Source organism: Bombina bombina, chromosome 3 (genome assembly GCF_027579735.1).
Source record: "Bombina bombina isolate aBomBom1 chromosome 3, aBomBom1.pri, whole genome shotgun sequence".
Lineage (NCBI taxonomy): Eukaryota > Metazoa > Chordata > Amphibia > Anura > Bombinatoridae > Bombina > Bombina bombina.
Window position 1 is genome coordinate 590225949 of NC_069501.1, and position 26449 is coordinate 590252397.

Consider the following 26449-nt stretch of genomic DNA (forward strand, 5'->3'; position numbering starts at 1 on the left):
GTAACAAATTTTAACATTAAAGTTATGTCTATTTCCACTCCTGTATCATGTGACAGTCATTAGCCAATAACAAATTCATATACATATATTCAGTGAATTCTTGCACATGATCGGTAGTAAACTGAGAGGAAGGTATCAAAAATACTGGACCACCTGTAGGTGACTAGGTTCAGGTTGTAGAGGAGGGGCATACTGTGGCCCCACTTCAAAGCTCTTATGCCCCACCCTTGATACCACATATAAAAAATACTAAGCACCAAAAATCTGTACTAGAGCTTTATCACAAATCGATCGCAACAAATTAGGAACATTGAGCCAGAGGGTATAAACTGTATCCACAATGTGTGCATAGGGTGCCCAGTAGGATGATGCCACAGCATAAACTGCCCACTCGCCCAAAGGCCACTCTTACCGGACTTGTATGTGTCTGATGATGCACGGGTATATCACAATACCTCTCCAAGTGCTCTCCTCTCTTCACCAGCGTAGTTCGGCGTCCTCGTGGATCATCTGCATGCATCCGACGTCACTGGGTCACACCCACTTTCCTCGTCATGGAATCTGCTCCTCCAATGGCTGTCCTAGTCACGGCTCACACCTCCCCATAGCCGAAGTCTGCGGTTATGCTGGTAAGGCAGTAGATGAGAAAAAACAAACATCCACGGATTCCTCTAAAAGCAATTTTATTCGTCACAATGTTAAAATAGGTAGATGGCAGTAACTTGCACTCAAACCAGTTGGTGTGGCACTAATGGCTTACGCGTTTCGGCAGTGAGCCGTAGTCCTAGCCTGACTACGTCTCACTGCCGAAACGCGTAAACCATTAGTGCCACACCAACTGGTTTGAGTGCAAGTTGCTGCCATCTACCTATTTTAACGGTGTGACAAATTAAATTGCTTTTAGAGGAATCCGTGGATGTTTGTTTTTTCTCATCTACCACTCTTGATACCGCCATATGTATTATTTTTACAAACCTTTTTACTTCCAAGCTGTGGCTTTATCCAATTGAATGCCAGTGACATGCACATCATTGATTTGACCTCCCTTGACAACATACTAGCACAGAAAGTCTTTACAATTTATTTAGCTTATTTATTTTTAAAGTGTACAGTATTTTTGTATAGTTTTTTTCTTCTTCCAGTATTAGACAAATATTTCCTTTTAAACTGATATTGAGTGTTAGTGGATAAAGAGAGCACTGTAATAATATTGTTGGTTTTACAAGAAGCGCACCATTAAACACCATTAACCTTTGGAATCCTCTGTGGGTCTTTCAGAGCAATACTGGTATGGGTCCTAAAACCCAATACATCAAAATCATAAGTTTTGCTCTGAATGGGTCGTCATAATTGACAGGGAACTTCCTTTTAAGAAAAACAATCTCTTTCAAGAGTTATTGCATTTCTGAGCTAGATGGACAGCCTTTCAGAGTAGAATTCCCAGGGCAAATAGGTATATCATTTATTTGTGGTCTCGTAAAAGAAAAAAGAAAAAAAATCAATGCTCCTTAGGCTAAGTGGCCAGTATTTATTTGGTTTTAGTGTTGTTTAATTCCAAGCATCAATTAAAGATGGTGTAATGCTGCTTGGGCCCTGAATTGTGTGTGTCCTTACCTCATCTTCTTGATGTTTGTACTCCTTTGTCTGCTGATGTAATTCAAGGACAGAAGCCATCAGTGTGATAGTCTGCTCTTCTCATGTTGTTTATTTGAATATGTTGGGTCTGCATTACATCATACCAGGTCTGCCCCCCTCCTGCCTGACAGAACTATTGACAAACAGTAGGTATCTTATTATAATAAGGAGTACACAGGAACACATAGAGGCGGGAGTATACAGGTACCATTTCTGACACATCCCCTGCAAGTTCCATTTGCCATGTTTGTGCAGTTTTGATAAAGTTGTGAAGAATGTTGTATCTGTGTCTTGCATGTGAAAGTAGCCTTTAAAATCATTCCATAATTAACTTTTTAAAGGGACATAACAATGCAAAAACAAAATGCTCTAACATGCCAGAACATTTTATTATAGCACTATTGCTTGCATATAACTATGTGCTTAACCCCTGTAATTGTGTTAAACTGGTAGCTAACTGAATATTTCTGGTGAGCCAATGACAAGAGGCTTATGTTTAAAGCCACTAATCACCTACTACCACAGGGTATTAACTAGTGACTGGTGGCTACACACTTATGACTCTTGTCATTGGCTTACTAGATGTATTCAGCTAGATCTCAGTAGTGCATTGCTGCTCTGGAGATTATTTTGCAGGGGTTAAACACATATGTAATGCAGGCAATAGTGCAATAATTAAAGGGACATGAAAAACTAATTTTTAATTTCTTGATTCAGATAGAGCACTGGTTTTCAAACCTGTCCTCCGCCCCCCCCAACAGGCCAGGTTTTCAGGATTACCTTGGATGAGAGCAGGTAAAATAACCATGGTTACTAATCAGCTGATTGTTTCACCTGTGCTCTAGTTCAGATATCCTCAAAATGCGGCCTGTTAGGGAGGCTGAGGACAGGTTTGAAAACCAGTGGGATAGAGCATACATTTTTAAAGAATTTTCGCCATATACTTGTTATTGTCAAATATTCTTCATTCTCTTTGTATCCTTTGTTGAAGGAGCAGCGATGCAATACAGAGATTGGGTGTTTTATCCTTTTAAATAATATAACGCATTATATAAAACATTTTTTGCAGCTTTTATATCCCTTTTAAGTGGCTTGATATTTTGTTTGAATGTCACTATTTTAGCAGATCTTATTAGGGCTAGATTACAAGTGGAGCGCTCATATTAAGAGTTGAAAGTAAAAAGTTAGCTTTAAAGCGAAAATCAAAGCATGCAAAGAGTTGAACTGTGAATATCACAACCACATTAACGTATTCTCCCATAGACTTTCAATAAAGCACGAAAACTGCAAACAAATCTAACACCCATACTGGCGAGCTAACCGGATCATGTTTAGGCTAAAATGTTTATGTTAAAACTGACATGAAATATGTATATTTCACTTTCCAATGCTCTTCACAATATGTTCTATTCATTGTTAAATAAATATTTCTATATATATCTGATGATTTTTTGGTAAAATACATATCTATACATATATATATATAATATATATATATATATATATATATATATATATATACATACATACATACATACATACAGATATATAAAGGAATGTCTACTTAAGAATACTTAAAACATACCTTCTATGTGAAGCAAATTGGAATATGAGATACCTGAAGGGATTATAAAGGATTATATTGATGAGTATATTTGAGGTAAGCAAGATTATGAGTTCAAATCAGCATGTTTTTATGAGAAATAGATCATGTCAAACTAATCTAATTAGATTCTAACGAGGAAGTAAGTAAAATTATAGATAAAGGGAAATCAGTTGATGAGATATACATGGATTTTGCAAAGGCGTTTTGATACAGTGCCACCATGACAAGATTAATGTACAAAATTAAGGGACTGTGGATAGTTGAAAATGTTAGCTCATGGATAAATGACTGGATAAAAGACAGGGAGAAACAAGTAGTAGTAAACGGATCTGTACTGGGCCTTGTTCTTTTTAATATTTTTAATTAATGACTTGGAGAAAAGATTAAATAGTAATATCTCTATTTTTGCAGAGATACATAGTTGTGTAAGGTCATTAGGTCAGTGCAGAAAGAGCTTGAATTACAATGGATCTGCAAAAAATTGAAGCAATGGCAGGTAAATGGAAAATGCGATTTAATACGGGAAAATGCAAGGTTCTACATTTTAGAAATAATAATAAGCAGTCAATTCATCATTTAAATTGTACTAGACTATGCCAAACAGAGGAAGAAAGGGATTTTGGAGAAGTAATAGATAACAAGCTAAAGATGGGTGTACAATGCAGGGCAGTGGTTTTTATGGCTAATACTCTATTAAAAAAAAAAAAGAGGCATTGATTCAAGGGAGGAAATTATGTCACTGTATAAATCCCTGGTAAGACCTCACCTTGAGTATGGTGTGCAGTTCTGGGACCAATCTAAAAAAAAAGACATTGCAGATGAAGAGCCACAAAGCTATTAAGGGGAATTGAGAATTTAAGCTATGAGGAGAGGTTAGCCAAGCTGGATCTGTTTGCTCTAAAAAAAAGGTGCTTGAGAGGTGATTACTTTATATAAATATATTCAATGCCCATATACAGAAAAGGCAGAAGCTTTGTTTATTCCAAGAAAATTGTTTGTGACAAGAGGTCACAATTTAAGGCTGAAAACTTTTTTCACTGTAAGAGCAATACAATTGTGGAACTCATTACCAAGAATGTAGCAAAATGCTACCATAGCTACATTTAAAAATGGTTTGGATACAATTATGGCTAGAAAACAGAATTCAGGAATATGATTGCTTGTGTTAAATGGGTCACCATTTTAATGGGATTCATTTAAGATCAACTGGAACTTATTGGTAGTATATTAGATTTGTGTAGGTTGAACTTGATGGACTTCTGTTTTTTTTCCAACGTCATCTACTATGTTACTATGTTAAATATTTACAGTAAATACAAAACCATTATTAAATATTAATATTGATTAAAAATGCTTTTTCATGTTTTCAGGTATTTGAATGCAAAGGGCTCCAATGCATATATATATTAGATTAGATATTAGGCAAGTTTGTATTTTTGAGGATTAATTTTATTATTGAACAACAACCATGTTCTCAATGAACCCAAAAAAACTCAATAATATAAAAGCTGAATAGTTTTGGAAAGTAGTTTTTAGTTTGTTTTTAGTTATAGCTATTTTAGGGGGATATCTTTGTGTGCAGGTGACTATTACTTGTGCATAATTATTAGGCAACTTAACAAAAAACAAATATATACCCATTTCAATTATTTATTTTTACCAGTGAAACCAATTATAACATCTCAACATTCACAAATATACATTTCTGACATTCAAAAACAAAACAAAAACAAATCAGTGACCAATATAGCCACTTTTCTTGCAAGGACAACTCAAAAGCCTGCCATACCATGGATTCTGTCAGTGTTTTGATCTGTTCCCCATCAACATTGCGTGCAGCAGCAACCACAGCCTCCCAGACACTGTTCAGAGAGGTGTACTGTTTTTCCCTCCTTGTAAATCTCACATTTGATGATGGACCACAGGTTCTCAATGGGGGATCAGATCAGGTGAACAAGGAGGCCATGTCATTAGATTTTTCTTCTTTTTATACCCTTTTTTGCCAGCCACGCTGTGGAGTTACTTGGACGCGTGTGATGGAGCATTGTCCTGCATGAAAATCATGTTTTTCTTGAAGGATGCAGACTTCTTCCTGTACCACTGCTTGAAGAAGGTGTCTTCCAGAAACTGGCAGTAGGACTGGGAGTTGAGCTTGATTCCATCCTCAACCCAAAAAGGCCCCCACAAGCTCATCTTTGATGATACCAGCCCAAACCAGTACTCCACCTCCACCTTGCTGGCGTCTGAGTTGGACTGGAGCTCTCTGCCCTTTACCAATCCAGCACGGGCCCATCCATCTGGCCCATCAAGGACTCACTCTCATTTCATCAGTCCATAAAACCTTAGAAAAATCAGTCTTGAGATATTTCTTGGCCCAGTCTTGACGTTTCAGCTTGTGTGTCTTGTTCAGTGGTGGTCGTCTTTCAGCCTTTCTTACCATGGCCATGTCTCTGAGTATTGCACACCTTGTGCTTTTGGGCACTCCAGTGATGTTGCAGCTCTGAAATATGGCCAAACTGGTGGCAAGTGGCATCTTGGCAGCTGCAACGCTTGACTTTTTCTCAGTTCATGGGCAGTTATTTTGCACCTTGGTTTTTCCACACGCTTCTTGCGACCCTGTTGACTATTTTGAATGAAACACTTGATTGTTCGATGATCATGCTTCAGAAGCTTTGCAATTTTAAGAGTGCTGCATCCCAAGATATCTCACTATTTTTGACTTTTCTGAGCCTGTCAAGTCCTTCTTTTGACCCATTTTGCCAAAGGAAATGAAGTTGCCTAATAATTATGCACACCTGATATAGGGTGTTGATGTCATTAGACCACACCCCTTCTCATTACAGAGATGCACATCACCTAATATGCTTAATTGGTAGTAGGCTTTCGAGCCCATACAGCTTGGAGTAAGACAACATGCATAAAGAGGATGATGTGGTCAAAATACTCATTTGCCTAATAATTCTGCACTCCCTGTATATTGGGTGTGAATACAAATGGATTTATGTGATAATGCACCAAATTGCACAGTGGGTGAGAGGCCTTAAAGCCACAGTGTCTTGCACCCACTGTCATATTTGGTGAAGGATCAGTGATGATCTGGTGGTGCTTCAGCAAGGCTGGAATCAGGCAGATTAATCTTTGTGATGGATGCACGAATCAAGCCACGTAAAAGATCCTGGAAAAAACTTGCTTCATTCTGCTCTGACAATGTTCCCCAACTCTAAGGATTGTTTGTATACCAGCAGGACAATGCTCCATGTCACACAGCCAGGTCAATAAAGGTGTGTATGGAAGACTACCAGAGAAAGACCCTTTAATAGCCAGACAAATCTCCAGACCTGAACCTCATTGAAAACCTCTGGAATGTGATCAAGAAGAAGACGGATGGTCACAAGCCATTAAACAAAGCTAATAGTAATCTAATTTTGCTAAAATTTACTTGATCTACAAAGTCCACAATTTGAGGAAAAGCACCTTCACTGTATTCACTAAAGGCAATTTTACACTATATTTTTGTGTTTTCTTGCTAAGGAGAATACACTGACAATACAAGTAAGTTAAAAAGTTAATTTTATATATAAAATATATTATAACGCATTTTAACCCATACATCTTGCTGAATTCCCTAAACTGCACCAGAACAATTAGCCGTACCTATTGACAATAAAAAATAAAACAACAACTTGTATTGATTTAACAGTGATGCTTTATGGTAGTGTCAGGTTTTGCAATGTTAAGTCCCGGAAAAAATGTATTCTAATTATCCCTAGATCCTATATACTTCTCTACCTGTAGCAATAGCTTTGTAAGCTATCATATATGGCTCTCTAATTACAGTGACAGCTTGTGTTAGGGGATAAACAACCTCATACAATTTCTATCTAAGCCGCAATAGCAAAGTAACCATGAATATCCTATAACTATGGCTACAATGCCGTGGCTCCTATACAACTGTTAATGCAATATATTTAAATTAATGTAAAACATATTACAAATTATATAAATAATTGAAAATATTTTTAAAACTAAAACATATATTTTGACATAACTTACTAGTATATATACTGTATATGTGTAATATTAAATTTGTAATTAAATTATTAATACTTTAATATATAATAAGACAATACAAAATCTAAAACGTTTTAAAAATGTATGAAAATATATAGATATGGTTTAAATTATTAATAATTAAATGTAAATAAATAGATATAAAATGAATGATGTTTTAAAATGTAAAAGTAATAAGTATGTGTTTAAATATATAAATGAACAATATTGGAAATACTAAAGTATTTATGTTATGCACTATTAAAACAAAATATGTTCATTAGTAATTTAAATATTCTCAGAACATATTATGCAGTTTCCTTTGATATTTTAACCTTGCTATTTTTATAATATTTAAATATTGGTATTAATAAGAATATTTAAATGTATTTTGCATTATTGATATTTAACTATGTAATAATTAAAATAATGACATTTTTAAAAAATAAAAAGTATGTGTGTTTAAAATATTGCATTTCAGGATATTTAAATATTGGTATTAATAAAACTATTAAAATATATTTTAGATTAATTAATACTTATGCATGATTAAATATATATAAATAATAATAATAATAATAATATAATAATAATAATAGCATCTCTGTTTTAGAGATATACAATTTAGAATATTTAAATAATCGGTATTAATAAGAATGTTTAAAAATGCTTTACATTGTTAATACTTATATATGTATAAATACATAATAATAATAATAATAATAATAATAATAATAATTACAACAATTAATAATGTTTTAAAAATTAAAAAGTGATAAGTATGTGTGTCTTAAAGAGTACAATTTAACAATATTCAAATAGCTTAAAGGAATAGTTGAGTCAAAATTGCATTCATGATTCAGATAGAGCATGCAACTTTCCAATTTAGTTGTGTTATCAAATTTTGCTTCTTTCTCTTGTTATTTTTTATTGAAGAGTAAAACTAGAAGTGTGCATGTGTCTTTAGCACTTGCACATTATTTGTAGTATCAAGTCCTTTAAGAGTTCCTTTCCCACAATCTGCTTCTTAGATTACTCAAATAAAAGGGTTAATAGATTCCCTTTAATAAAAAAAAGTAACAGGCAATTGTTATTATTTTGCAGTTGTTTCAATGAAGCTGCCAAATATTGAGGGGCTCAAATGTAATGGTTCTGCAGCATTTTTGTGCAATTATCACTATCAATAGAAGGTAAATTAGGATCTAGCCCCAAACCTTTGTTATTGTATGTAAAGCTAAAATTAGTCTCATTAACATTAGTTTATATCAATTTTGGTGATTCTCTGATTTCACATAGCTGTTTATAAAGTCTTCCCATGAAGATCTGTGAAAATCACTCAAAAACTACAAAGATCAATAAAAAAAAATCTGCTAACGTACCACTGATACACACACTATTCCTTGCAGATTTTGTATCTCCTATCCAACCATCATAAATTAATATACATTGATCAAATTGAAAATAAATGTTAAATTCAAATGGTGGCTCTTCAAATAGACTTGAACAGCATAAAATACCTTCACCATTGCATATATTGGTTCATACACACAATGTCTGATAGATTGCAATGGGATCAGACAGTTATGCAATGCATTTCCACTGGTGAATAAGTCTATATCTTTGAGTGAAAGGGACACCTTTATCAGAATAAACTTTTTAAAAGGACAGAGTACTTGAAATGTATTATTGTTTAAAAAGATAGATAATCCCTTTATTACCAATTCCCCAGTGCTGCATAACAAACACAGTTATATTAATGCACTTTTTACCTCCGTGATCACCTTGTATCTAAGCCTCTGCAGACTGCCCCCTTATCTAAGTTCTTTTTACAAACTTGCATGTTAGCCAATTAGTGCTGGTCCCTGTATAACTCCACAGGAGTGAACACAGTGTTATCTATATGGCACACATGAACTGATATAGCTGCATCAACTCAGCAGCATCACCCCCCTTAAATTGTAACTGGCCAGCCCTAGCTGCAGCAGCCTACTGGGAATCTTTTTTCTTGGTATCCTCATAGGCCAATCCAGCCTTGGCTAATTGCCTAAATCAGCTATTTTATTTGCTGCATGTTGAAAACCTAAGTTACAGGAAGCCATCAACTACTGTCCGCCAAAAAACTCCACCCCAGTCAACGCCTTTAAAGTCCACACAAACTTATCAGATGAACCCAAATAGAACACAGCTTTATTAATAGATTATAAAATATTCATATTACACAACGCCATTCCAAAATTTTAAACAACTTAGCATGGACAATACTGATTGAGTGCTGTATATTTTTTCAGTGGCCTTATTTATATATATAGTGTTACTAAGGGCTTTTTTATATGTTTAACTTTTAAACTGTGCAAAAAAACTTTAAAAATGTAACTCTTCCGCTTTCCATTTAATCTAATCCAAAGTACAAGGTGCACAGCTGCCAAAAAGCTGTCAGTGTTACTGATCTGTGAAAGTGCACTGCTTCTGTCACAGGATGCAACAACACGTACAAACCAAGATGGCGGAGCCCAGTGCAAAGATACAGAGATTTATGAACTGACTTCTTATGGGTTAAAATAAGAGAACAGCTTTAAAGAGAGCTGCAGGTATGGGAAGAAAACCAAAACCATGGTGAGTAGTAACCGTTAATGAAGACAACAGAGTAGAATGTGCTCAGCATAATGACATCAGGGTGCATTTAGGTTTTGGACAGAAGCCACCCATGAGAAATTACATTAGAGAAATAAAAATTTTTTTTATACTTTTAGAATATATTGGATGGCTAAGCTTTCACTAACTTAGGTTTAAATTACCACTAAATACAGTAGATAGGCATTATTATCAAGTACATAATAAAAAGACAATGCAACAACATTTACTCTGAATTTCAAATAAGCATTCCATTTTTTTTTCTGACTAATTTATATCCCCCCCTATTTGCTGGCCCCCTGTATCATGTGACAGCCATCAGCTAACACACGCTAGTATATGTATACCCTTGTGCACATGCTCAGTAGGAGTTGGTGCCTCAAAATGTGTGTATATAAAAATACTGTGCAAAATGTGATAATAGAAGTAAATTGGTAAGTCTCTTAAAATTGCATGCTCTAGCTGAATCATGAAAGTTTAATTTTTACTTTAGAGTCTCTTTAATCCCTTTACTGTTCGTGGAGGCTGTACTGTATTGATACATAGTATGGTGCAGATCTGCTTGGTTGTCAAGAGGTTTATGTTGCTGTAGTAGAAAATTGGCACACAAGTTGAAGGTGCAGTGCATGAATATTATCACTAATGCAATTGTATTATATTATATTTCACCTTTAGTTATAATTCATCTGCTGTAGTGTCAGTTTAGTGTTAGGTAAAACATATTTATTTTTAGAGCTATACAACTCAGAAGGGCATTTTTGGTTTAAGCTATTTGCTCACAATACTAAACCTAGTCTAATAATTCTTGCTCCCAGCAGTGGGGTTAAATTATATTGTTTATACAATGGCCTTGACAAAACAATACCTTTAAAACTCACAAAAATAAATTATAGACTTGGCAAGTGCTTAGCTGGTCTCTGAGCTTGGAAAAGGGCCAGCCATATGCAAGTAATGTGCTTTTGATATTAATAACATGGAAAGTATTGATCCTTTAGAATAGTGTCATATCTATGCTCTCCGGCAAGGAGATCGCTTTAGGAATCGCCTTTCCTTAGAGGCCATTTAATTTGACGAACCTTTCAGTCTGCGGCACTATAGCCTGTTAAAGAGAAAGGGCTACTAATCTTTATTGTTTGTACAACTTATGAATATTGCTTGAGCAGTAATATTTACCAAGATATATTAAGTACACATGTACAGAGAAAGGATGGGAATTAAATAACAAGATCAATTTACTGCAAGTAAATTAATTGGTTATGATTGTTTACTAGGCTTTGTATGTCCTTAAATGTTACTCATATTGTCTATCATCATCATCATGTTTTTATATAGTACTTTACATTTGTTTAGACTTAAAGGGATAGTCTAGTCAAAATTAAACTTTCATAATTCAGATAGAGCATGTAATTTTAACCAAATTTCTAATTTACTCCTATTATCATTTTTTCTTCGTTCTCTTGGTATATTTATTTGAAAGTAAGCTTAGGAGCCTGCCCATTTTTGGTCCAGCATCTGGGTAGCGTTTGCTGATTGGTGGCTACATTTAGAAGGTCTCACAAAAGTTTAATTTTGACTAGACTATTCCTTTAACCCAGTGCTTTCCAAACTGTGTGTCGGGACACACTAGTGCAGTGCTTTCCAAACTGTGTGTCGGGACACACTAGTGTGTCAGCAGCAGTGTGTAGGTGTGTCCCTGCTTCAGCACAAATTTTTTTAAATTTAATTTTTGTACATTTTGTTTGGGGGTTTCTGACTTTCCCCCTGCCTGCTATGCATATCACATGGTTGACACGTGATTGATACCTAGGAGGTCACAGATCATCTTAACCTATTGGCGCAGCTCAGTGGGAACTGAAACTATTCCAATTAGCGGCTTTGGCGGCACATTGACTCCTGACTGCACGTGTAGTCTCCTTAATTGACTCGTGACTGCATGTGTAGTCAGTGAGTGGGACAGCAGTGTGTTTGCAGTGCAGGCAGTAGCCAGTCGGACACGCAGAGCTCTGAGGGCAGCAGCTTAAATGCTGAGCTGAAGTTAGAAATCAAAATGTTTTATTTTTTTCAGCTAGCTCCCAGTAGTGCATTGCTGCTCTTGATATATGGATAGGAAGTGGAAACTTAAAAATGCTTGATGATGAAATGCGAGTGTCTTTATCTAATATTCCACCAAATATTCAGAAATTGTGTTCATCCCATCAACCTCATACATCCCATTAAAATAGTAAGTAGTTATTGGTGTAGTTATTATAAACTTTTTTTTAATTCTTGCACATACATACTGTTACTTGTAAATACATTTAGTTATTATATAATTTATGTTTGTGTCCGTATCTCTTAAAACAAGTTAGTTTAACCTCCTGTTTGCTAGTACAATTGATTTACTGTGTCACGAAATGATGTAGGTCTAAAAAGTGTGTCACCAAGTTGAAGAGTTTGGAAAGCTCTGCTTTAACCCCTTGGGTGATAAGCCATTTCACACCTGTGTGCTAAGCTGGTTTTGAGCTTTTTGTTGCAGTTCATGTTTAAACACTTTTAGAAGTAAAGTTTGTGTGAATAAACTATACAAATATATATTGTTTTTTTCAGCAGACTCAGCAGATTTAAAATAGACCATTATTGTATGTGTATGTATCACCAGGTTTAAACAATAGCACGTAAAATGTTAAAAAAAAACATGTATTTTTTTACTCCTGACTCGATAAATAATAGTATGTAATTTTATTTTTCTAAGCGCTATCATCAAAACCTGTGAGGATAAATATTTGTAGTAGGTAACCTGTCTGAAATAAGCAGAAATTAAGAACATTTCCCCCACTGTTTTATTGCAGGCATGTCAATTTGATAAATTATCAAAAACAGCATCTTAGAATTTACAGTACTGTTTTCAGCAATTAAACAGTTCTAGCCACCTGATAAATTAAAATGGGGTACACAAAGCACACATTTGAAGAAAGAGCACCTCTTGTTGCATCAAATGAGGGGCTAAAAGTATTTCTAGCATGAATGGAATAAGTTGCATTGCTTAAAAAAAATTCTAAGCAAAGAGACATATTCTATTTATTATTATATTGTCTATTTTTGTGCTACCATTACATGTAGCCCCTCATTTGATGCACCAAGGGGTGTACCTTCCAGAAATGTGTACTTTATTCAATGTATCTTAGTTTCCCAGGTTTCTGCAGCTGTCTGATTGCAGACATAACCCATAAAAGTTGAAAGGCTATTTTTTTAGACGATTTCAAGATTGCCATGTTTGCAATTAAACAGCTCTAGCAACTTGGAAATTTCAAATATGGCACACAAAGCACACATTTGTAGAAAGTACACCCTTTGGCCCATCAAATGAGAGGCTACATGTATCTCTAGCACATAATTGAGGTGTGCAACAATTAATGGAATATGGTGCTTTGCATAAAAAAATATATATATTTTTTTTAGCAAAGAGCCATATTCCACTTATTATTACACTAGTTGGTAAGCCTGCCCAGAGGGCAGTCTATATGTTGTAAATACAAAAAAAAAAATATATACCTATAGAAAAAAATAAACACATTATCCAAAATAAAAAAATTACTGTATTTTTCGCTCCATAAGACGCACTTTTTTCCCCCTCAAAAGTAAGGGGAAATGTCTGTGCGTCTTATGGAGTGAATGTGTGTGTGCCCTGGCGTCAAATCGCCAAGTGCAGGGGCAATGTTCCCTTTAGTGAGCGCGGCAGCGCATTGATTTGATTGACACTGCACACAAAAAAAATTATTCCCGCGCACCAAAGGGCAGTTGAGCTAGCACCTCACATGTGGGAGTCTGCTGTGGCCTGGAGAAACTGAGGTGGTGCGGAGCATCTAATTGTAAGTTTAAACTTTAACTTACGGTATTTGGGGCATGTTTGGGGTCTGCCTCGCACCATTTTGCATTACAGAAAGTACTAAATCTGATTACGTACTTATCAGCGGGCTCAATATTTTATAAGTGCTCTGCTCTGGTGAATGGCGAGCAGAGAACTTATAAAATATTGAGCTCGCTAATAAGTAATCAGATTCATTATTGTCTGTAATGCAATTACATTACTGAATCCGCACAATTTTCCCCCATATTTTAGCCCTACTGAGGGCTAGCACTGCACCGGACCGGTCAACTTGCCAATACATGAGATTTGTACAAATCAGGAATATTTACACATGTATGCTGTTTCTCCAAGAGCAATACAATTATTCTAATCATATGGGTGACCCATATGATTAGGATAATTGTATTGCTATTGGAGAAACAGCATACATGTGTAAATATTCCTGATTCGTTAAAATCTCATGTATTGGCAATTGACCGGTCCAGTGCAGTGGGTCTTACACGTCTGTCGCTGAACAATTTGGTGAAAGAAGGCAGGTTGGTCTCTAAGCATTATGCCTTCCCCTATTCCTGTAGATTGTTTTTTGCCCCGGGACTTGTCACCCTCCGTTATCTTGCCTTGCGTCCATGCAGCAGCCCCTTAGAACTAAACCGCTTCAAGCCGGATACCCTCTCTACATCTTGCAACCACCGTTTATGTCCTCATAAAGTACCGTATATATGTTAATATCCCTATTATATAATGGATGTTGTGTGTCACTATATTCCCCTTCTGTCTTATGTTTTTTTCTGTAGGTACTACATAGAAATATGTGATACATTTATCGTAATTCAGTGTTTCTGGATCCATGGGAGTATTTGTTGGTTTTTATTGTACAGAGTTTAGTCTTTTGATTACTGGTATATGTTCTATGGCCAAGTGAGGATAGCTGCCTGAGCTCTAAGTTAAATTTAAATGGGCAAGATGGCTATTTTACATAATGCAATACTTTTAGCCTTGCACTGGTTTAATATACGAAATGTACTTATTACAGCTTCTAAATATAAGTGCTAAGGAGCACAACCTTCACATATCCTGCTCACATGCCAAATGTGAATACAGGGGGGTTGTTTTTAAAACAGCAATGTGTGTGTGGCTGTGTGTGTGTGTGTGTTTAAGAGTTTGCTTGAGAATGTGAGGGTGTGAGTGTGCTTGAGAATGTGAGTGTGCTTGAGAATGTGAGGGAGAGGGTGTGAGTTGATTCAGAATATTTTTTTTCTTGTTTTCCTCCTCTAAAAACTAGGTGCGTCTTATGGTCAGGTGCGTCTTATGGTCAGGTGCGTCTTATGGAGCGAAAAATATGATGAACCTAATCCCTATGAAAATCCCCCCCCCCAAAAAAAAATAAAAAACACCCCCTAATCTAATGATAAACTACCAATAGACCTTATAAATGCTTTTTTGTAGGGCATTGCCCTAAGTTGAACAGCTCTTTTGCATTAAAAATAAACAAATCCCCCCTAACAGTAAAACCCCCCCCACCCACCAAACCCCCCAAAAGAAAAAAAAAAACCTAACACTAAAAAAACCTAAACTACCCATTATTGCCATGAAAAGGGCATTTGTATGGACATTGGCCTTAAAAGGGCATTTAGCTCTTTTTCACTGCCCTTGAAAGGGCATTTAGCTCTTTTTTACTGCCCTTGAAAGGGCATTTATCTCTTTTAACATTCTGTTGGCTGTCTCGCACTGACAACATTCCTTTGAGGATGTGTGCGCAACTTTCAACAGTGACGGACATTACAAACGCAATTATAGTATAGATTGTGCTAGCAATACATGTAGCCCCCCATTTTGATGCGCCAAAGGGTGCACTTTCCAAAAATGTGTGCTTTATCTTAATTTCTCAGGTAGCTACAGCTGTCTGATTGCAGACATAACCGGTAAAGTTGAAAGACTATTTTTTTTAAGAAGATTTCAAGATTGCTATGTCTGCAACTAAACAGTCCTAACCACTTGAGAAGTTAAAATTTGCTACAAAAAGTGCACATTTGTAAAAGCTCACCCCTTGGTGCATCAAATGAGAGGCTACATATATAAAAATTGGAGTGCACAGCAAGTAAAGGAATATGGCACTTTGCTTAGAAAATATTGTTTTTTATCATGTCAAATGATCAGTGGTATTACTGATTATATTCGTTGTGTGTGTTACAAACGTTTTTGCTTTTGAGAAGGCATTGTGTTGCTAGATGTATTTCACTAAAATACTGGAAAACCAGCAGGAGACCTGGGAAAAAGGGTTGGGTATCAAACCTTTAAATCAGATACCATGGTTCTGCAACTACTGCCAGGATTATGCCCACATATGACCTCATATAAGACCTCATTGCTTGCATCCCTGACAGTTATATGATTATGCCAGATCAAATCAAACATTTCATGAATGCCATATGAGATTGGGAAGCCTAGGCTGAGTCAGGGACATGTGTGGGTGGAGATCCAGGTGTTCTGTGGGTGTGGCTTCTTACTACCTTTAGAGTGTGGGCCTCAAGTGCTGAAAACATTTATAGGAAAGGTAAATATGCAGGAGGGATAGGAGAAAAGAGTTTCAAAACCACAAATCCCCAAATATGCAGGTTGGCCCTGCAGTCCTTGTAAATAAAATGCTCTCATCAGACCTTAGATAACCCAAAGGTCCTTTACCCCCGGGGATCGCCAACCTTTCGGACCTCAGGGACCACTAAACTCATAATTAGTGAATCCCGTGGACCACTAACATGATTTTTTTTTTTTAAATATACAAACCTCTATAGTGTGTGTATATATATATATATATATATATATATATATATACAGTGTATATATATATCAAGCACTTCTTTACAGAAAGAGTGATTGATTTATGGAATAAACTTCCTCAAGAGGTAGTAGCAACAAACACTGTGGGGGACTTTAAAAATGCATGGGACAAGCATAAGGCTATCCTACGAACTAGATAAGTTTATACTGTTAGGTAAGGTTGGGCAGACTTGCTGGGCCTATGGCTCTTATCTGCCGTCAATATCTATGTTTCTATGTTTATATATATATATATATATATAATTTCCAAAGTAGACAATGGCAACAGCACTTTTCTTTAAAACACTTCTTCTTTATTAAAGTAACATTTTAGGATAAAATACAGCGACGTTTCGAGCCTCTTGGGCCCTTCCTCATGCTATAGATTAAGAACAAACATCTCCCTTATGTACACCTGTGTATAGGGTGTGGCTTAGTTAATTACAGAATTTTACCTGCACTTACTTCATGTTGGTATCCCCAACTGGTAAGGTTCTGACTAAACTTTTCAACTTTATTATTCAACTATGTTATTATTTTTTAATAAACATTTATTTCTCAACACTTAAATGTATGCTTATGTGGTATGTCATATATGTTTCTTTATAATATATTACAAATAGACACATATCCACACTTTTTATACACAGGAATTTAAAAACAATTATAAAAACAAATGTAGATCATAATCCTTGTTTAATCCATTTGGATATAGTGTTTTCAGATTTTTTATCCACCATACTTCTTTCTTTTTAAGTAGCAACTCTCTATTGCCTCCTCTCCTTGGTTTAGGAATATGGTCTATGACCTGAAACCTTAACTGACTAACAGTGTGCCCTGCTGTTATAAAATGTGATGAGACAGGTAATGTCATATCCTTGCATCTTATAGAGGACTTGTGTGCACTTATTCTGTCCCTGATGGGGTTAATTGTCTCCCCTACATAGCCCCGCCCACATGGGCATTTCAAGATATATACAACATAATTAGTATCACAGGTGAAGAGGCCATTGATTTCTCTCTTTTTAGTGTCATTAATTTGTGCAACATTCTTACCCTTTATCATTGAGTTACATTGAGCACAATGTAGACAGGGGTATGATCCCTTATTTGCAGTTGTCAGATAGTTAACTGGATCTTTTTTATTACTGCCTATATCTGCTTTCACTACAAAATCTCTTATATTTTTAACCCTTTTATATGAACTGATGGGGGGTTGTTGAACTGATGGGGGGTTGTTGAAATTCCCTAATGGTAGGGTTAGTCCTCTCCAATACAGGCAGTGCAGAATTATTAGGCAAATGAGTATTTTGACCACATCATCCTCTTTATGCATGTTGTCTTACTCCAAGCTGTATAGGCTCGAAAGCCTACTACCAATTAAGCATATTAGGTGATGTGCATCTCTGTAATGAGAAGGGGTGTGGTCTAATGACATCAACACCCTATATCAGGTGTGCATAATTATTAGGCAACTTCCTTTCCTTTGGCAAAATGGGTCAAAAGAAGGACTTGACAGGCTCAGAAAAGTAAAAAATAGTGAGATATCTTGCAGAGGGATGCAGCACTCTTAAAATTGCAAAGCTTCTGAAGCGTGATCATCGAACAATCAAGCGTTTCATTCAAAATAGTCAACAGGGTCGCAAGAAGTGTGTGGAAAAACCAAGGCGCAAAATAACTGCCCATGAACTGAGAAAAGTCAAGCGTGCAGCTGCCAAGATGCCACTTGCCACCAGTTTGGCCATATTTCAGAGCTGCAACATCACTGGAGTGCCCAAAAGCACAAGGTGTGCAATACTCAGAGACATGGCCAAGGTAAGAAAGGCTGAAAGACGACCACCACTGAACAAGACACACAAGCTGAAACGTCAAGACTGGGCCAAGAAATATCTCAAGACTGATTTTTCTAAGGTTTTATGGACTGATGAAATGAGAGTAAGTCTTGATGGGCCAGATGGATGGGCCCGTGGCTGGATTGGTAAAGGGCAGAGAGCTCCAGTCCGACTCAGACGCCAGCAAGGTGGAGGTGGAGTACTGGTTTGGGCTGGTATCATCAAAGATGAGCTTGTGGGGCCTTTTCGGGTTGAGGATGGAGTCAAGCTCAACTCCCAGTCCTACTGCCAGTTTCTGGAAGACACCTTCTTCAAGCAGTGGTACAGGGAGAAGTCTGCATCCTTCAAGAAAAACATGATTTTCATGCAGGACAATGCTCCATCACACGCGTCCAAGTACTCCACAGCGTGGCTGGCAAAAAAGGGTATAAAAGAAGAAAATCTAATGACATGGACTCCTTGTTCACCTGATCTGAACCCCATTGAGAACCTGTGGTCCATCATCAAATGTGAGATTTACAAGGAGGGAAAACAGTAAACCTCTCTGAACAGTGTCTGGGAGGCTGTGGTTGCTGCTGCACGCAATGTTGATGGTGAACAGATCAAAACACTGACAGAATCCATGGATGGCAGGCTTTTGAGTGTCCTTGCAAAGAAAGGTGGATATATTGGTCACTGATTTGTTTTTGTTTTGTTTTTGAATGTCAGAAATGTATATTTGTGAATGTTGAGATGTTATATTGGTTTCACTGGTAAAAATAAATAATTGAAATGGGTATATATTTGTTTTTTGTTAAGTTGCCTAATAATTATGCACAGTAATAGTCACCTGCACACACAGATATCCCCCTAAAATAGCTAAAACGAAAAACAAACTAAAAACTACTTCCAAAAATATTCAGCTTTGATATTAATGAGTTTTTTGGGTTCATTGAGAACATGGTTGTTGTTCAATAATAAAATGAATCCTCAAAAATACAACTTGCCTAATAATTCTGCACTCCCTGTAGATACCAATGATTTCTTATTATTTTAGAGATATCTTCACTGTACTGATTATATTCTGAAGTGAAAATCAGCTGATTTTTTATTTTATCTTTTTTAATCCCTATTCTCTCTTCCTTAACTGTCTGTTCACATTTCTCAATGATAGATATAGGATAGCCTCTATTGCAAAATTTCTTGGCCATTTGTTTCATTCTTTTTTCCTGCAATCTTGGTTCTTTTACATTTCTAGCTGTCCTTAAAAACTGGCTTTTGGGAATTGATTTAAACACTCGCTCAGGATGAAAACTTTCATAATGTAATATTGTGTTACGATCTGTTGATTTACAATAAAGATCAGTAACCAAATTACCAGATTGTTTGTATACCCATGTATCCAAATAACTCACTCTATTTCTAGAATAATTAAGGGTAAATTTAAGGCAGCCTGTGCAGTGATTGAGTTCTTCAACAAACGACTCTAGGGACTCCTCTGTGCCCCTCCATACGCCAAAAATATCATCTATGAAACGTAGCCATACTTTACAGTTTATTAAATAACTGTTATTGATATACACAAATTTCTTTTCATATTGGCTAACAAAAATATTGGCGTATGAAGGGGCCACATTGGAGCCCATAGCAGTTCCCTTCTTTTGTATATAGTATGTATCTTGAAATAAAAAATAATTTAGGTATAGAATGATGTTAAGCATTTCTTCTATGAAAGAACATTGTAAATTCGTATATATTTCAGAGGTTTTTAATGCTTCAAGTACTGCCTGCACCCCTGCCTCATGGGGGATAGCTGTATATAGGCTGACAATATCTAGGGAAAATAAGATATCAGTGTCTTCTATTTTGATCTCTTTAATTTTTCCCAAAAAATCCCCTGTGTCTTTAAGAAAAGACTGTTGGATCTTAGCAATAGGATTCAAAATCTTATCTAGAAAGATAGCAACATTTGAAAATACAGATTCTGTACTCGCCACAATAGGCCTCCCAGGAGGCTCTTTTAAATTTTTATGAATTTTAGGTGTTGTGTAAAACACCGGTGTAATTGGGTCTTTTTTTATTAAAAATGTTGCTAAATCTTTGGTGATAACATCTCTAGCCAATGCATTATTCACAGTTGCAAAAATCTCTTTTTGTATTTCAGGTAGTGGGTCATGATCTAATATTAAATAGATACCACCATCAGATAATTGTGTAAGGATCTCTTGTATATAATATTGTCTATCAAGGACAACTACTGCTCCGCCCTTATCAGCATTTTTAATAGTAATGGCAGTATTGTTTGCTAGATCTTTAAGGGCTTTTCGTTCTGATGGTGTAATATTACTCTCTATTTTTGGTTTATTTTTTTAATACATTTTTTTAATGTCTGTTTGTACTAACTTAATGTATGTCTCCACACCTGAATTGATTGTATTAGGTACAAAATTAGATTTATTTTTAAGACCTAAACTGTGTGTGTCAAATTTCATAGAATTAGCTCCTAAACCTTCTGGACTTGTTGAAGGGGTACCCAAGAAAGTGCTGGACTTACCACTATATTTGGTTATATATATATATATATATATACATATATATATATACATATATATATATATATATATATATATATATATATATATATATACATACTGTACATAACTAGCATAACCATAGCTAAGTTTACATTGTGTATATATTTACACATTTTAAAGAATTTGTTTTTGGAATTAACTAAATGACAGAACTAAGGGAATACTTCCAAATGACAAATGAAGGGTGAGTGCCAACTTTTGAGCTGGAAACAGAGAGGCAGAAAGTGGGAAAAAAAGAATTATGTTTAAAAGGACCACAAGACTTCCAAGTTACCTCCCCAGTTAGGAATTATTCAAAACTACTTATGATCATGGACAGACATTGGAGTCATAAATTAAGTTTATATCAGATGTGAGCTAACCACGACTGATGTTACTGGCAATTACTATAATACTGGTGGGATATGGCTGATCTGCTAGATGGCAATTACTGGAATTCAGGTGGAATGACTGTCCGTGTGAAAATTATTAGAATGAAAAATAATTAATATTTAATTTAAAAAAAAGAAGATGGAGGGGAGGAAGACAAATAGTGATGTAAGTCCATCTGAAGGAATTAGGGAAACTACTACAAAGTGGTAAAGGGAAGAAAATAAATAAAATATAAGAGAGAACTTTTTTTTAAGATTTTCTTTTCTTTATTTTAATTCCACTATTTCAAGAACCTGTCACACCGGTCGCGCGCCACAACTCCCTACAGTGCCTGGTTGGACAACAGTGAAAACCGACGGAGGAGGAGTTAAATTACAATTTCCCTATGCACATTGCGTAGTACTGCGCAACTTCCGTAGCTAGATTGTATTTTTAACTCTTCCTCCGTCAGTTTTAACTGTTGTCCAACCAGGCACTGTAGGGAGTTGCGGCGCAACCGGGTTGACACCATCAGAGGAGATTAATTCCTGCTTGATGGGGTCAATGACCACTAACATCTTCTCGTGGACCACCAGTGGTCCAGGGACCACTGATTGGTGACCGCTGCTTTAGCCCCTGACATCAGTCCAGTTTTTCACATATATATAATGAAACAGCCAATTAAAATACTGCTTTGTCTGGTTAGATATTGGACACCTGATAACCTTACAAGTAGGTATATTAAAGGGACAAAAAAAACACAATTTTAAGATACATTTAAACAACTTTACAGTTTATTTCTATTATCAAATGCATATCATTCTCTTAATATCCGTTGTAAAAAGAGAGCAATGCACTAGCTAGCTGAACACATCGGGTGAGACAATGAAAAGAGGAATATAAGTGCAGCCACCAATCAGCAGCAAGCTCACAGTAATACATTGCTGCTTCTGAGCCTAGGTGTGCTTTTCAAAAGAGAACAAAGCAAATTAGAAAGTTATAAAAAATGTCATGCTCTATCTCAATAATAAAATAAAAAAATGTGTTTCATGTCCCTTTAAAGTTAACATGCACTGCATGAGACAGAAAGGTATGCAAAATCTAATCCATGATTCTTTCTAAATCTATTTAAATGGATGAAGCACAGAGTGATACAGTACTGAATCTGCCTTGATGTTTTATGATGTGTTCTAGATTTGTCCATCTCCTGGAATTCTGCAATTAACTTCTATTTTGACCAAATTATAACATGAATAATTGCTATTATAGTGGAAAGCATTTTTTCTCACACATAGCATTTGTATGGCAGCTGGAAATAAGCAACTTAACTTACACAGCTCCATTAAAAACATTCTGCCATATCAATCACAGGCATAATATCAGAACAGTACTCTTTTTTTAATTTATAATTATCAGACTGGAGGAAAAATAACTCTTGACAGATCATTTGCTTTGTGCAGACAAAAAAAAAAAATCATAATTGTAGGATGCTGTTTCAAAGGAATTACAACCATAGAAATCTCATAAAGGAAAGTGAAAGTTATCAGGGATCATTGCTGTCCTGTCAGCTACCTAAATTTAAACACTGCCTATTCTAGGAAGCTGAAATTAGCCTGATCCACAGTATACGGTTTTGTTTTACACTGGGTTGAGTTTAAAGAGGATTAAAGCCATATTTACTAAACTGTATTCTGCCAATTATGGACTAGATTACAAGTGGCACGCAAACAATTACGCTCGCAAATTTCGGGATCATTTGCACTCCGGTTAAATTGCGCTCATGTTACAAGTTGAGTGTGATTGCTTACAATAGAATCATTACCATGATTTCAGAGCTGTAGTTAACTGTTTCGTGAAATTAAGAAGAGTCACAAAACATATCAATAATACATTACAAAGTACACTTACACTCATAATAACACCGTCTAATAAAAATGGGTAAAAATTAATTCCACAAAAAAGTTATCAGGGCTAAAAGATATGAGATTGCAGGTGTTAGAAAAAAAAGGCAGGCAAAGGGCTTTAACATTGATGTACATACATAAACATGTCTAAATATGTACTGTATTTGTATTTATTTTTATATATATATATATATATATATATATATATATATATATATATATATATATATATAAATCCAATAGAAGAAAGCACTCACAGGTCTTTTCATTAGTGGGTTAACCAAAAAGGTAACTTAACTTTATTGACGTTTCGAGGTGCAAATTGACCCCTTTGAACCTCGAAACGTCAATAAAGTTAAGTTACCTTTTTGGTTAACCCACTAATGAAAAGACCTGTGAGTGCTTTCTTCTATTGGATTTATGCATTACATGATAGCACCCAGGCAGCTGTCCCTGGAGGCGAGATTCACTATTTGAAGGATTTTATATATACAAGGGGGAGACCTTGTCGTGGTCCTGGGCTTGATCCTTTGGCGCCAAATGTAACTGACTTCCCCCAGTTTTGCTTTTAAACATTGCTGTGAATCTGCTAGTGAGTGCTGGGTTTTTTGTGTTTTGTATTAATGTTTGTAATGCTCCCCTGCGGACCTGACACCCAGGTTGCTCGGGGGTTAACTGCCTGGGTTGCTGGGAACTTTGCAGCTGTCTGTCAGTGTTCAGGGCTGTGGAGTTAACAGTGGCTTAGGATGTGTACCCAGTCCAGTCTGTGAGTGCGGTCCATTCCTGTGTTTTGTATTTACATAGGGGAGGTTACAAAAGCCTGTGTCACCCTGGGAGGTTCCCAGTTGGTTTGTTTGGAAGTATGCATTGTGTGGGTGCTGGTTAGGGTCCCAGGAAGGGGGATACCTTGTCGTGGTCCTGGGCTTGATCCTTTGGTGCCAAATGTAACTGACTTCCCCCAGTTTTGCTTTTAAACATTGCTGTGAATCTGCTAGTGAGTGCTGGGTTTTTTGTGTTTTGTATTAATGTTTGTAATGCTCCCCTGCGGACCTGACACCCAGGTTGCTCGGGGGTTAACTGCCTGGGTTGCTGGGAACTTTGCAGCTGTCTGTCAGTGTTCAGGGCTGTGGAGTTAACAGTGGCTTAGGATGTGTACCCAGTCCAGTCTGTGAGTGCGGTCCATTCCTGTGTTTTGTATTTACATAGGGGAGGTTACAAAAGCCTGTGTCACCCTGGGAGGTTCCCAGTTGGTTTGTTTGGAAGTATGCATTGTGTGGGTGCTGGTTAGGGTCCCAGGAAGGGGGATACCTTGTCGTGGTCCTGGGCTTGATCCTTTGGCGCCAAATGTAACTGACTTCCCCCAGTTTTGCTTTTAAACATTGCTGTGAATCTGCTAGTGAGTGCTGTTTTTTTTGTGTTTATATATATATATATATATATATATATATACACACACAATTGTATTTATATGTGTATATATGTATCTACAGACATATGTAGATATATATATATATATATATATATATATATATATATATAAACAAAATGAAAAACGGCACTCACTGGACATTGCATAAAAAATATACTTTTATTCAAACATGTTAAAAGATGGCATAACATTTCGAGGTCCGTACAACCCCAGCATCTCACCATGTTTAAATACACCTGAACCGACACAAACTCCATACACGCCGTCCTGTATGAATGATGTCATCAGGCCACGCAATTCACTCGGTGCACGTGGGGAGGACGGTCGTCATGGTGACCATATGTACAAATGTTACGTGAAGACACGAGCGTAATATCCGCATGCTGCAAACACAGTGACCACACCCCCACTGACATAGCCACCCTCCCACTGAGCGTCACAACTCATGACGCTGCCGGAGCTGGAACTCAGCATCGGGTAGGTCGTCATGGAAATGCTGCATACAGTCTGACCATAGCAACTTGTATTTGCAACATATAACAAGAGTGCACATACAATCTTTACTCTACAAATCATCCAAAATGTGTCATAGTCGAAGCACATCAATGAACTATACATTGTGTATTAACATACCTACAGTCTATACATACGAATAATACAAAACCCTTCTTTATCCAAAATGCATATTATTAAGTAAACACCTAAACATTGTAAATAAGTTACCCAATCATAGAATTGCTAATACACAACATGAGATGGATTCCCTATGTGAATGAGCCCCATTCCAATATGTTATACACAGTTAGAAAACCTTATTAGGTAAACCTATTCAACATGTAAAATGTAACAAACCCATACAAAACCTATCCATCTTCTTCAATTACAGATGGAGTATGGTAGAAACCAGTGAGATTCTACTAGATCGAGCAATCATGTAAAGTCCTGTTGGTATAGCTGTAATGGGATTATCTCATCAGCCATAGAAAGGACTGAAGTCCAAAAAAGTATTCAATCCTTTGGGTATCAGAGTGTCCAAATCATGGATCCATCTTGTTTCTGGACGTAGTAGTAAGTTACCCCTTTTGCCGCCACATACTGGAGGTGGCACATGATCAATAATCATCGTACGCAGACTGGATACACTATGTTTCTGTTGTAGGAAATGTCTTGTGACTGGTTGATTCGAATCGCCCTCTCTATATGCCTTGTGAATGGCAGAGCGATGATTAGCCATTCCTTCTCTAAAGGTGGTGACCGTCTTCCCAACATATACCAAAGAGCAAGGGCATATAAGAATATATATTATATGGACACTGTTACAAGTTAGCCTATGGCGAATAGCATAGCTTCTGTTTGTATATGGGTGTTGAAAAGATGCACCCCTCAACATACTGTTGCATGTTATGCAGCTACCGCACCTAAAACATCCTTTCTTTTTAGGTTGTAACCATGTACTCATCTGGTAACAAGCAGTTGGATCCGTCTTCACTAATAAATCTCTTAAATTTTGAGCTCTTCGATACACCATCCTCGGTGCCTTCATGTTGCGGAATGGTAAGGACGAATCAGTTTCAACGAGTCCCCAGTTCTTGCATAGGGAATGAGTCAATTTCTGATGAGATGGTCCATAGGTAGTAACGAAATTGATAGAAGCCTGTTCTATACCCAATTTACTTTCCCCCCTCTGTGGTCGATTTTTGGGCATTTTCAATAGGCCCTCCTTTATATCAGATACCAAACAAGTGTCATAACCCTTAGCTATAAGTTTATTAGC